We start from the raw sequence: 13,382 nt of genomic DNA, 5'->3' as shown, positions 1-13,382 counted from the left end.
TGGCCGCCGGCCGGCTGCCTCCTGCGTCCCGACCACACCAGGTCCCACTTACAGGCCCCGTCGGGAGCGGTCGCACCGCCGATCGATCGCTAGGCTGTGCTCCGGCTCCACTTATCTAGGTGTGATGTATCTGTTGGGGTCGAAACCCCTTCTCGGCTTTCCCACAGCGAGCACTGGATGGGCGGTCGCCCTGCCTCTTCTTTTCACACCATTGCTGGACCGAGTGGACTCCAGGGGTACTTCCCTGCCACGTGCCCGCCGCCCGGTCTGGGCGCTCGATTAAGGTATCATTCTGGGGGGGGGCAGGTCCGGCAGCGCCAGCCCTGCGCCCCTTCTTTCCACGAATTGGGCTGCCCACTTCGCCACAGCGCCCACTTTTCGCCGTCACGCTGATGACCTTTAGGGACACTTGGGAGGCCCCCGGTGACTCCTCCACTCCCGCGCTGTGCTCCCACCGCTGTGCAGTCTGCCACCCTGTTACACTGGAGTCTTGTTCGGGCATTAGTCTGGGCCTCTCCTCCCGGTCAGAGTGAGCGCGCTCTCGCCAGGTTTCAGAGCCACCCGACCGGCTCAGTGCATCACTGCGTCACTCTGGCCTGAGTCGTACTTGAACCCTCCAGCAGCTGATCGTGTGCCCCTAGGCACGGATACAATGGGGTGGGGGGGGCCGAGTCCTCCACCCTTTTCTGCCGCAGCTTGCTGCGGGGTCGATTAAGCAGCAGACGCTCGCGTCGCAGATCCCAGGCCGTTCCTGTCCGCCTATCGCAGATATCCCTGAGGCGCCTCAGCAGCCGCTGTGCGAATTCTCCCCACTCCGCGGTAGATCTGGGCACTGCGCGTCCTCACCTCTGGAGCCCTATTAGTCCACTGCTCGCTGTCGTGTTATATCCGGGGGGTCCGCGGGGCACCACCGACCCCACCACCGTCACATCCAGTCAGCACGGCATCGAGGTCCGCTCCACCTCCAGGCCCGGCCGGTGTATCGCTCACCTCCCGGTGTTCAGAGCCAGCGAGCTCGCCCGGCCAGGCTCCAACAAGGTCGTCGCTGCTCCGCCGTGTATGGCGGTGCTTCCGGCAGCGCCCGCAGATCCTGGTGCTCCTCTCTCTCACCACCCTATGCTGCTGGCTGGGTAGGGCGCCGTCTGCGTGCTCTCGCGGTCTTGATCGAGCCGCGCCCACTCCCATGGGCTGCCGGCCCCGAACTTTACCAACTCCTGCAGTTTTCCGTACCGGAGCCAACAACGTTTGCGGGGGTTGCCCGGTGTCTTGGTGCTTTCCGACGTCAATTTATACTCTCAGCTCCCGTATGGCCGGATTTTATGCGGATTTTACGGGTTTTCGAACCCTAGCTCCGGCGGAGCTCCGTAGTTAGGCGGCCATTACTGTCGGCGCCAAGCCACGCCCCCCATATATTGCCTTTTTGAACATAAACAAGTCATAGCACTTTAAAAGACTTTCTGTAACGTATATTGTACAACTACTCCGCAAGCTACAACTTATTATTAATCGCATAGGTGAAACCTAATGCATTTACCAATGCTTGTCCATTATAGGCTCCCCGTCTGATTCCCTACTCACCTTGCTTGTATTTTCACAGCAGCCTCCCTGCATTGTCTGACCTCCACCTGCCCTGACTTCCAACACAAGATCCCTTCTCTCCTTTTTTCTCCATGCTTTTATTTCCATCTCAACTGTGTGTCTCTCCCCTCCCCTGCATCTTCTTGCATTGCAGACTCTATATAATTCCTCTTCTTCTCCTTATTTCATCTTCTGCTCCCGTCTCTTCCATCCTCCCCTTTCATCACATGAGGCCAGCCTTTTTATTTGGGGGTTTGGGAGGGTACAAATAGCGCAAACTCGACTGGGAGGTATCCGAGTGCTTTATATGAGCATCAGTTGAGATGCAGACGGACACGGGGAGATTAACTGTTTTGGCCAGAATCACAGGATGTTGAGCATCCCTGCCGAGACACGAACCCGGTTCCCCAGCTTCGAGGTCAAATGCTCTAGCCACTTGCCTTTCCTTTCATCACTATCCTCTACCCTGCTCCTCCTTTCATTATAGTCTCCCTGATTGACGTCCAGCTTTACCTTTTGAATTTTCACAACAAAATCCCTGTCTCGTCTGTTCTCCACCTGCTCCTCCTTTCATCACAAGGTCTAGTTATCTCTTTTTAGGTCTCACTGAGACAGCGCAAGCTGTCTCTTTAAGACATTTTGTAAGTGGGTTACAACACATGGTTTTGCTGACCTAGAGCTTGCTTGCACGATGGCGTGCACGTGCACAGCTGCTCCTCTGCTCCTTGCATTCCCCCTCCCTTCTCACCCAGCTCTTTGATGCTCTGCTCGCATCTCCCTCCTCCCTTCTCCTCCTCTTTTTAGGTCTCGCCTTGCTATCGCGTAAGCGATCGCAAAGCGAGACTATTGTAAGCGGGTTTTAAAAGTGCTCCCAAAAAGCGGATTGCATGGCTAGCACGCACACAATCACGCGCATCGTGCCGCCATGCAATCCGCTTTTTTGGAGCACTTAAAAGGGTCCGCTCCCCTGCCTGGAATGCGCTCCCTCCCCCGCCAAGTGCGCGCGCCACGCTCCGCCGGGCTTGTTCTTTAGATGTCCCGCGTCCGCTTTACTGAGCGCGTTTTACGAGCATGTTGTTTTCATGGACTGGATTTTGCACTTGTGGGCTCGTTGCTTGGTAATGTTTACCAGACAATTGCATCCACGCATTTTCTTGGCACGCATTCTGTGCATTACATCCCGCTTTTATTTTCCCAAAACAGGGCGCTTTGGTTTATGTTGCAACTCTTCCACGCTTGCACAAAACAATAAAATAAAGTGAAAAGAGGGGGAAAAGCAGCGCGCATTACCAGGAAAACAATGTACATCGACGCTTTGCATAAACCTTGAGATACTCCAGGACGTTTGTTATAGGGTTTGGTTTATGTTTCTGGCTTCTTAATGGCATCTATAAACGAGTTGCTACTTTGTTATGCCGCATTTACTTTTGCAAACTGCGTCGCTGCGTTACTTATATAGGAGTACTTAATTTAGGGGGCGCTTTTTTATTATTAAGCCGTATGGGTCCATAGCACAAACCTTGGGATTTATTTTTAAATATATGTGGCGTTTAAGGAGTAGTATGCGATTTTGCGATAAAACCCAAAGCTATTAAACACCCTTAACGCACCTTCATGACGTTTGTTATATCAAACCCACCGCAGAACAGTTTTTTTTATGAATAAGATACTTTGTCGCATTTACTTTCCCGGAGCGCGGCGCAGTGATCTGTGTTTCTGGCTTCTAACGTAAGTTGCTACTTTGTTTTGCTGCATTTACTTTTAGCGGACTGCGCCGCTGCGTTTCCCATATGGTAGTTATTAACCTTTTTAAACACAACTGTGCCAATGACGGTACACAACTATCCCTACAATAAAAGCACAACAGATATTAATGTGCTAATGCTTGTGCCGAATTATTAACGGTATTGCCATAAAAACTGTTCTACACTTGTCATCTCATCAAGCACTTAAATAAAGTAAACAGAAAAGAAAACCATTGCGCACCAACGAAAAAACGAAGTACATCAGCGCCTCCCAAAAACACAGCAACGGTCACGTAAAAAGCGTTGGTCACTCAAAAGCATTATTTATTTTCGGCACACTTGGCATTTTGCTACAATCTAAATATAAAGTGAGGGACAAGAAACAGCAGCGCGCAACCCAAGGCACTTTATTATCTAGTGTGTGACTTCTAACATTTTCATTGCGGTTTGTTAGAGTCGGGGATCTCTGGTTGGCGCAAGGTTGCCCTTGTGTCAAGCAGGAACCCTCTCCTCCACGTCAGGGCGCAGGATAACCCCTCGCGAATGACCCTTGCTCACCCTCTAGGTGCGTGGCGTGAGCAGCCAAGGCGATTCCTCAGGCGTTGTTGGTTAAGCACTTACAATCATACACACAGTAAATACATCAATCCCCCCAGAAACGGACACCAGGCTTGGATATATATAAAAATACGCTTCTTTATGTAAAAATACGGTATATATATCTCAACAGACTTATCACAAGACCAATAACGTTTTCGCTAGGCCACCAGGTTATACAGCAGGCAAATGTTCTTGGTTCGTTGTTTCAAATGGGTACTTTGTAGTCTCTTTACTTGTAGTTCCAGTACTCACAGGGATCGACTCCTGGGAACGGGGAAATAAGGCGTTGCGGGCCCCGAGCCCGATACTGGAACTTCTTTCGTGATGTGGAGAGTCGGCACAGGTCGGTGCGACTCTCAGCTTGGGAAGTGTTCTTGGGTCCTCAATCAGCAGGTGTGGGCAAGTAGGCAGGCGCGGCCCGCGACCCTTTAGCACGGCGGTGCAGGAGGGTCTCCACAGCGGGGGCGGCACGGCCTGAGATGTCCGAGGATAGCGAAGCGGGGCCACAGGGCACAGTCAGTGCAGCTGGGTGACCCGGCGTAGATCACAGTCGTCGGACGGCTTCCGGCAGGAGGGGTGATAGCGCGGTCAGCGCGCTCCAGTAGCAGGCGGGGACAGGGATGCAGGCGGCCTGGCCCGGGGACAGAGAGCGGCTCGGGACGGAGCGGGGCTCTCACGGGTTTGAGGCAGGCGAGCTTCTGAGTGTCACGGCCCTAGGAGGGGCGATGAGGGGCGCAGTCTCTTTTCCAGCGGGATGCACACACGGCTCGAATTGGAGGACGAGCAAGAAGCACAGAGAACCCACTGTTCCTGGGGTTCAGTTCAGGGGGCAAGCTCAGATCAAGCCCTTGGAGAATGTTCAAGCACAAAGTAGCAAAGTCTTTTCAGTGAGTCTCTTCCTCTCCTCTCTCAGCAAGGCAAGCAGCAGGCCAGCTCCTCCGGCGTCTTCTTCTCCTTCTAGTCGGGCAGAGGTTCTTTGTGGTAAACAGGATTCTGATTTCTTAGGAGCCAGGCTCCTACTTTTATACACCAATTCTTTTGTTCTTTAGCGCCAGGGGGCCTAGGCCTGGCTCAGTCCAGTTCTGGAGCACTCGGTTATGGTGACTCTGCTCTTTCCTTTCAGCAGCAGGGCAGAGACATCAGCCGCCCCACAGGGGGTGGCGCCGGCTTTGTGGTGGCAGAGCACAGGTCTATTCAAGAGTCAAGGTGTACTCCTCCCACCCATCCAGGTGTAATCTCTCTACCCACCACCTGGCAGCCAACCTGTCTCTGGGGATTCCCCAACCCTGCTCCTTACTGTGGCCAGGCAGAACACATACACACAGCAGAGGCGGACTGAGATGGTCAGGTCAGTAAATACTAACTTTCTAAAAGTAGTATTTACAAACCCAGGATACTAAAATAAACTTGACTACAAGAAGTATTTTATTATTCTGAGTTCAGGCATACCAAACTTGACACTCTACCATGCTCTCTGAGTCCACTGGGATCACAGCGTTGGCGTGACCCCGGCAGCCCATTCTGGCCTATGGAGAGCAGGTAGCCTTCAATAGTGAAAAACGACAAGGCTGTAATTCACTACTAAGACACGCCACACACATCAGGGCATGTCCTACCTTATGCCTACAATGCACCCTGCCCTTGGGCCTACCAGAGGGGTGGCTAATATGTAGGTAAGGGAAGGTTTAGGGACTGGCAAGTGGGGGCACTTGCGCAGTCAGCGCGACGGTCCCGGACCGCGCACAGGGTCTGCGGTGGCAGACCCTAGACACACTTTACAAGGCCGCTTCCGTGGGTGGCGCAACCAGCGCTGCAAGCCCACCAGCAGCATTGGCATTCACAAGCCCTGGCACCCCTGGTGCACTCTACTGGGGACTGACAGTGAATCCAATCAACCAATCATGAACATCAATTACAGGTACACTTTACTTAGGGAGCACTTGCACTGCGGCACGGATTAGCCGTGGCGCAGTGCCCTGAGCGGACAACACCAGCAAAACAGTCGAGGCACACCATCAAAAAGTGGAAGGGAAACTCACGCCAAGGTGCCAGGTCTAACACGTGTCCCCTCCAGCTGAAATGTGGGGAGAACTACCCTTGCCCAGGGGGTTCCTCGTCACTAAGGCGGAAATACCTGGACAGACCGTCAGCGTTGGCGTGATCTGTACCAGGACGGTGTTCCACCGTAAAGTCCATACCCTGTAGGGAGATGGACCACCTCAACAGCTTCGGGTTTTCACCCCTCATTTGCATCAACCATCTGAGGGGCCTGTGGTCCGTCTGAACCCGGAAGTGAGACCCAAACAAGTAGGGTCTTAGCTTCTTCAGCGCCCAGACCACAGCAAATGCTTCTCGCTCAATTGCACTCCACCTACTTTCCCGTGGAAGTAACCTCCTACTGATGAAGGCTACGGGTTGGTCCCAGCCCTCCTCAGTCATCTGTGAAAGAACAGCCCCTACACCATGCTCTGAAGCGTCTGTCTGTACTAGGAATTCCTTGGAGAAGTCAGGGGCCAAGAGCACGGGCGCCGTGCACATGGCAGTCTTCAGGGTGTCGAAAGCTTTCTGACAGGTGTCAGTCCAAATCACGTTCCTGGGCTGCTTCTTGGAAGTCAGCTCTGTCAAGGGGGCAACGATCGTTCCATAGCCCTTGACAAACCTCCTGTAGTACCCAGTGAGCCCCAGGAAGGCCCTCACTGCGGTCTGCGTCTTGGGGGGTTCCCAAGCCAGGATGGTCTCAATTTTGGGTTGCAAGGGTGCCACCTTGCCACTCCCCACTTGGTGTCCCAAGTACACCACGGAACCCTGCCCGATCTGGCACTTGCTCGCCTTGATCGTGAGGCCTGCTCGGCGCAGCGCCATCAACACTTCCCAGAGGTGGCGCAGGTGTTCAGGCCAGGTGGCACTGAACACTGCGATGTCATCCAGGTAGGCGGCACTGAACGCATCCAGCCCAACCAGTACCTGGTTGACCAACCTCTGAAAGGTGGCAGGGGCATTCTTCATCCCAAATGGCATGACTCGGAACTGGAAGTGCCCATCTGGTGTAGAGAATGCGGACCTCTCTTTGGCCCCATCGGTCAAGGCGATCTGCCAGTACCCAGACGTTAAATCAAACGTGCTGAGGAACCGGGCAGCCCCCAGCCGATCAATGAGCTCATCAGCTCTGGGGATGGGGTGCGCGTCAGTCTTCGTGACTGAATTGAGTCCTCTGTAGTCCACACAGAACCGGAGTTCAGGTGTGGCTCCCGGCGCAGCAGCTTTGGGGACCAAGACCACGGGGCTGGACCAAGGACTGCTGGAGGACTCAACCACCCCTAGCGCAAGCATTTTGGAGACCTCCTCCTTGATGCAAGCTCTGACCCTGTCAGTTACCCTGTAAGCCTTGTGCTTCACAGGTAAGCTGTCTCCTGTGTCCACATCATGGACGCACCAATCTGTGACACCAGGAACCAGGGAGAATCGGTCGGAAAACGGTCCCAGCAAGTGGCGGCAATCTTCCTGTTGTTCGGGCGTCAGGGTGGGTGAGAGGTTAACTCCATCCACTGACCCATCTTTCTCAGAGGCCACTAAGAGGTCGGGAAGAGGCTCGGTCTCCTCTTCCATTCCATCATCAGTGGCCAGCAGCATGCCCACTTCGGTCCTCTCTAAGTGGGGCTTAAGGCGGTTAACATGTAGGACCCTCAAAGGGTTCCTGGGAGTCTGCATGTCCACCAAGTAGGTGATAGGACTTTTGCGCTCCACAACCTCAAATGGACCTGTCCACTTATCCTGAAGTGCACACGGCTCCACTGGGGCCAAGACCCACACCTTTTGTCCAGGTTGAAGCTCTACCAGAGTGGCATTCCGGTCGTACCACCGCTTCATCTCCTCCTGGCTGGCTTCCAGATTTGCCTCAGCAAGTTGCCTGAAACGCCGAGTCTGGTTTCGGAAGGCCAGCATGTAACTATATACATTCTGGGGAGGTTTCCTGGGAGATTGCTCCCAGCCTTCCTTTACCAAACTCAGAGGTCCTCTTACCGGGTGACCATACAGAAGCTCAAAGGGGCTGAACCCTAGAGACTTCTGTGGCACCTCTCGGTAAGCGAAGAGCAGGCATGGCAAGAGGACGTCCCACTTACGCCTCATTGGACCGTCCAGGCCCATGATCATGCCTTTGAGGCTTCGGTTGAATCTCTCAACCAACCCATTTCCTTGGGGATGGTAAGGAGTGGTGAACTTGTAAATTACCCCACACTCCTTCCACAGGGATTTCATATATGTGGATATGAAATTGGTCCCCCTGTCGCTCACCACCTCTAGAGGGAATCCCACTCGGGAGAAAATTCCCATCAGTGCCCGTCCCACCACGGGGGCCGTCACTGTCCTCAGAGGGATGGCTTCAGGGTACCGGGTGGCATGGTCCACCAAGACCAGGATGAACCTGTTGCCCAGGGCTGTCTTGGGGTCCAGAGGCCCCACAATGTCAATACCCACTCGTTGGAATGGCGTACCGACCACAGGGAAAGGTTGCAGAGGAGCCTTGTGCTTCCCTCCGCTCTTACCACTTGCCTGGCAAGTCTGACAGGTTCTGCAGTAGGAATCGGAATTCTTGTGCATTTGGGGCCAGTAAAAGTGGGTGACAAGCCTGTCATAGGTCTTGTCCATCCCCAAATGTCCTGCTAAAGGCACATCGTGAGCCAGCCCCAGTAGGAAGGTTCTGAACTTCTGGGGTACCACCAGCACACGGGCTGACCCAGGTTCAGCAGCCTTAGGCTCGGAATACAGGAGGTCACTCTCCCAGTACACGTAGTGTGTTTTGGCCTGAACACCATTGGCCTGGTCTGCAGCCTGTTGCCGCATACCTACGAGAGAAGGGCATTCTTTCTGCTCCCTGCAGAATTCCTCCCTGGAGGGACCTCCTTCTTGCTGCCAATGGGTCAGCTCAGGCAGATCTCCCAGTTCGGCAATCTGTTCCCCGGTAGGCTCCAGAGCATCCCCCTCAGGGTCTACTTCCTCCTGGGCCGTGGGAACTTCGGGGGCCGGTTTCCCGCGCCTCCTGCGCCTTCTCCCTAAGGCCGGTCCCTGGACCTCTCCCTCAGGTTCCAGGACCCTCTCAACACCCCTACTGGCTGCCATGGACCGGGTGGTCACGCACGCCCAGTCGGGTAGACCCACCATCCTCAGATGCGTGGTCTTCTCCACCTTTTCCCAAGGGGAACTCTCCAGGTCGTTCCCTAGCAGACAGTCTACAGGCATGTCAGTTCTCACAGCGACTTGTAGAGTACCAGAGACCTCCCCCCACTCAAAGGGAACTTGAGCCATTGGACAACGACTCTCTACGTTGTCAGCATTGACAACCCTACAGTAGGCATTGGGTACAATTTGCTCTTGAGACACCAGGTGTTGCCTCACCGAGGTCACGCTGGCTCCTGTATCTCTAAGAGCCTCAACCTTCTTTCCATTGATGGTCACCACTTGCCCATATTTCTTAGTGTTAGAGGGCAGGTAGGTTACAGGGACCATCTCACTGTCTCCTAGCGAGACTAGGGTCATCTGCCCGGGACCCCCACCCTCCTGGACTGCTACCTGCTCCCCAAAGTTAACACTAGCTACTTGCCGGGGTGGAGCACCAGTGGGTGCGGTCTTACCAAACAGGCGACACTTAGGATCAGAGGCAATGTGACCCGGGTCACCACACCTATAACAATTGAAGGGCCCCTTTGGAACAGGTCTACCTGTCGGGGCCCCGTTCTGCTGCGGGGTTGGGGGAGGCTGAGAACCCTTCTGCTGGTTCCCTTGGGAATTACTTTGGGGGCCTTTTTGGAACCCCTTCTGTTTACCCTTGTCCCCCCCACTCTTCTGCTGGGGACCCTGCCCACCTTTGGCGGAGTCTCCCACTTGACCCTTGTGGACCCTGGTGCTGAGCCAGCGGTCCGCCTCCTCAGCAAGCTTCCTCGGGTTGGACAGCTTGCTATCAATCAGGTGCTGGCGTAGCTCAGGAAAACATTGACTGGACAAGTGCTCCCATGCAATTAAATCAAGCAGCCCTTGATAATCATTCACTTTGCTACCCTTCACCCAACCATCCAGCGCTCTGCAGAAAAAGGTCACATATTCCACATACGTACTCTCAGGGATCTTCTTGGTCTCCCTGAACCTCTGTCTATATAGCTCAGGAGTTAACCCATACCTGGTCATTAAAGCTTCCTTCATATGGGGGTATGAGGTCTGGACTTCCAAGGGCAAATCTAACAGTGTGTCCCGCCCTTCCGCAAGGAACCTTCCCCACAACCCCGCTCCCCAGTCTTTCTCAGGGACCCGGTGTGAGGACATGGCCACCTCGTAGGCTCTAAACCACTGCCCTATGTCATCCTTTCTAAAATACTCCTTTACTACATCTTTGGGGATGTACACCTTGGACTCTACCTGCGCTGGTGGAGTGCTGCCACCAGAAGGAGCGGTATCCAAACTTTTCGCCTTCAGCTCCAACTCCTTCAATCTGATATCATGATCCATTTGGCGTTGTTGTGCCTCCAGGGCCAACTTCTGCTTTTCCATTTCCATTTGTCCGGCCAACTTTGCCATCTCCATTGCATGCGCCCTGTCGGCTGCCCTGTCTGCCAGCTCCTCTGGCGACCGGACTCTGCTGGGCTCCTCAAGGTTGTCGGGTGGAACGATGTCCCCCGCATTCCGTGGGTCTCGTGACTCCTTCCAGGCTCTCAGCGCCTTGAGGTACTGGTTCTTCTTCCTGAATCCAGCATGGGGAACTCTGAATTTTACACTGTAGCCTTTCAATTGCTCCGTTGTGTAACCTTCCAGTCTCTCCCAATCCACCTCATCTATTCCAGAAATCACAGAGAGTGCTCTTCCAGCGGAGTGCGAGCCAGGCATGGTTGCAGTAATGGCAGATGTCTCAACAAAGTTCAACAATTAAAAACCTGTGGCTGTGTTATTTGGTCTGCTCTCACTATCTGGTGATTAATAATTCACTGTATGCAAATTACAAGTGCAAATCCGAAATCCCACCGCTGCCACCAATGTTAGAGTCGGGGATCTCTGGTTGGCGCAAGGTTGCCCTTGTGTCAAGCAGGAACCCTCTCCTCCACGTCAGGGCGCAGGATAACCCCTCGCGAATGACCCTTGCTCACCCTCTAGGTGCGTGGCGTGAGCAGCCAAGGCGATTCCTCAGGCGTTGTTGGTTAAGCACTTACAATCATACACACAGTAAATACATCAATCCCCCCAGAAACGGACACCAGGCTTGGATATATATAAAAATACGCTTCTTTATGTAAAAATACGGTATATATATCTCAACAGACTTATCACAAGACCAATAACGTTTTCGCTAGGCCACCAGGTTATACAGCAGGCAAATGTTCTTGGTTCGTTGTTTCAAATGGGTACTTTGTAGTCTCTTTACTTGTAGTTCCAGTACTCACAGGGATCGACTCCTGGGAACGGGGAAATAAGGCGTTGCGGGCCCCGAGCCCGATACTGGAACTTCTTTCGTGATGTGGAGAGTCGGCACAGGTCGGTGCGACTCTCAGCTTGGGAAGTGTTCTTGGGTCCTCAATCAGCAGGTGTGGGCAAGTAGGCAGGCGCGGCCCGCGACCCTTTAGCACGGCGGTGCAGGAGGGTCTCCACAGCGGGGGCGGCACGGCCTGAGATGTCCGAGGATAGCGAAGCGGGGCCACAGGGCACAGTCAGTGCAGCTGGGTGACCCGGCGTAGATCACAGTCGTCGGACGGCTTCCGGCAGGAGGGGTGATAGCGCGGTCAGCGCGCTCCAGTAGCAGGCGGGGACAGGGATGCAGGCGGCCTGGCCCGGGGACAGAGAGCGGCTCGGGACGGAGCGGGGCTCTCACGGGTTTGAGGCAGGCGAGCTTCTGAGTGTCACGGCCCTAGGAGGGGCGATGAGGGGCGCAGTCTCTTTTCCAGCGGGATGCACACACGGCTCGAATTGGAGGACGAGCAAGAAGCACAGAGAACCCACTGTTCCTGGGGTTCAGTTCAGGGGGCAAGCTCAGATCAAGCCCTTGGAGAATGTTCAAGCACAAAGTAGCAAAGTCTTTTCAGTGAGTCTCTTCCTCTCCTCTCTCAGCAAGGCAAGCAGCAGGCCAGCTCCTCCGGCGTCTTCTTCTCCTTCTAGTCGGGCAGAGGTTCTTTGTGGTAAACAGGATTCTGATTTCTTAGGAGCCAGGCTCCTACTTTTATACACCAATTCTTTTGTTCTTTAGCGCCAGGGGGCCTAGGCCTGGCTCAGTCCAGTTCTGGAGCACTCGGTTATGGTGACTCTGCTCTTTCCTTTCAGCAGCAGGGCAGAGACATCAGCCGCCCCACAGGGGGTGGCGCCGGCTTTGTGGTGGCAGAGCACAGGTCTATTCAAGAGTCAAGGTGTACTCCTCCCACCCATCCAGGTGTAATCTCTCTACCCACCACCTGGCAGCCAACCTGTCTCTGGGGATTCCCCAACCCTGCTCCTTACTGTGGCCAGGCAGAACACATACACACAGCAGAGGCGGACTGAGATGGTCAGGTCAGTAAATACTAACTTTCTAAAAGTAGTATTTACAAACCCAGGATACTAAAATAAACTTGACTACAAGAAGTATTTTATTATTCTGAGTTCAGGCATACCAAACTTGACACTCTACCATGCTCTCTGAGTCCACTGGGATCACAGCGTTGGCGTGACCCCGGCAGCCCATTCTGGCCTATGGAGAGCAGGTAGCCTTCAATAGTGAAAAACGACAAGGCTGTAATTCACTACTAAGACACGCCACACACATCAGGGCATGTCCTACCTTATGCCTACAATGCACCCTGCCCTTGGGCCTACCAGAGGGGTGGCTAATATGTAGGTAAGGGAAGGTTTAGGGACTGGCAAGTGGGGGCACTTGCGCAGTCAGCGCGACGGTCCCGGACCGCGCACAGGGTCTGCGGTGGCAGACCCTAGACACACTTTACAAGGCCGCTTCCGTGGGTGGCGCAACCAGCGCTGCAAGCCCACCAGCAGCATTGGCATTCACAAGCCCTGGCACCCCTGGTGCACTCTACTGGGGACTGACAGTGAATCCAATCAACCAATCATGAACATCAATTACAGGTACACTTTACTTAGGGAGCACTTGCACTGCGGCACGGATTAGCCGTGGCGCAGTGCCCTGAGCGGACAACACCAGCAAAACAGTCGAGGCACACCATCAAAAAGTGGAAGGGAAACTCACGCCAAGGTGCCAGGTCTAACACGGTTCAAAATAAAGTGCCGGTTATATGTTACAAAATGCCAAAAATACATTTAGGGGCGAGGGAGCAGCCACACACTGCTGCACGCCACACACTGCTGCACGCCACACACTGCTGCGCACACTGCTGCATTACACACTGCTGCATTACACACTGCTGCATGCCGCACACTGCTGCACGCCTCACACTGCTACACGAAACACTGCTGCACGCCTCACACTGCTGCACG

The sequence above is a fragment of the Triturus cristatus genome, chromosome 5_2 (genome assembly GCF_964204655.1).
Source record: "Triturus cristatus chromosome 5_2, aTriCri1.1, whole genome shotgun sequence".
Classification (NCBI taxonomy): Eukaryota; Metazoa; Chordata; class Amphibia; order Caudata; family Salamandridae; genus Triturus; species Triturus cristatus.
The sequence above is the reverse complement of the archived record's forward strand: the minus strand, read 5'-3'. Positions refer to the sequence as shown.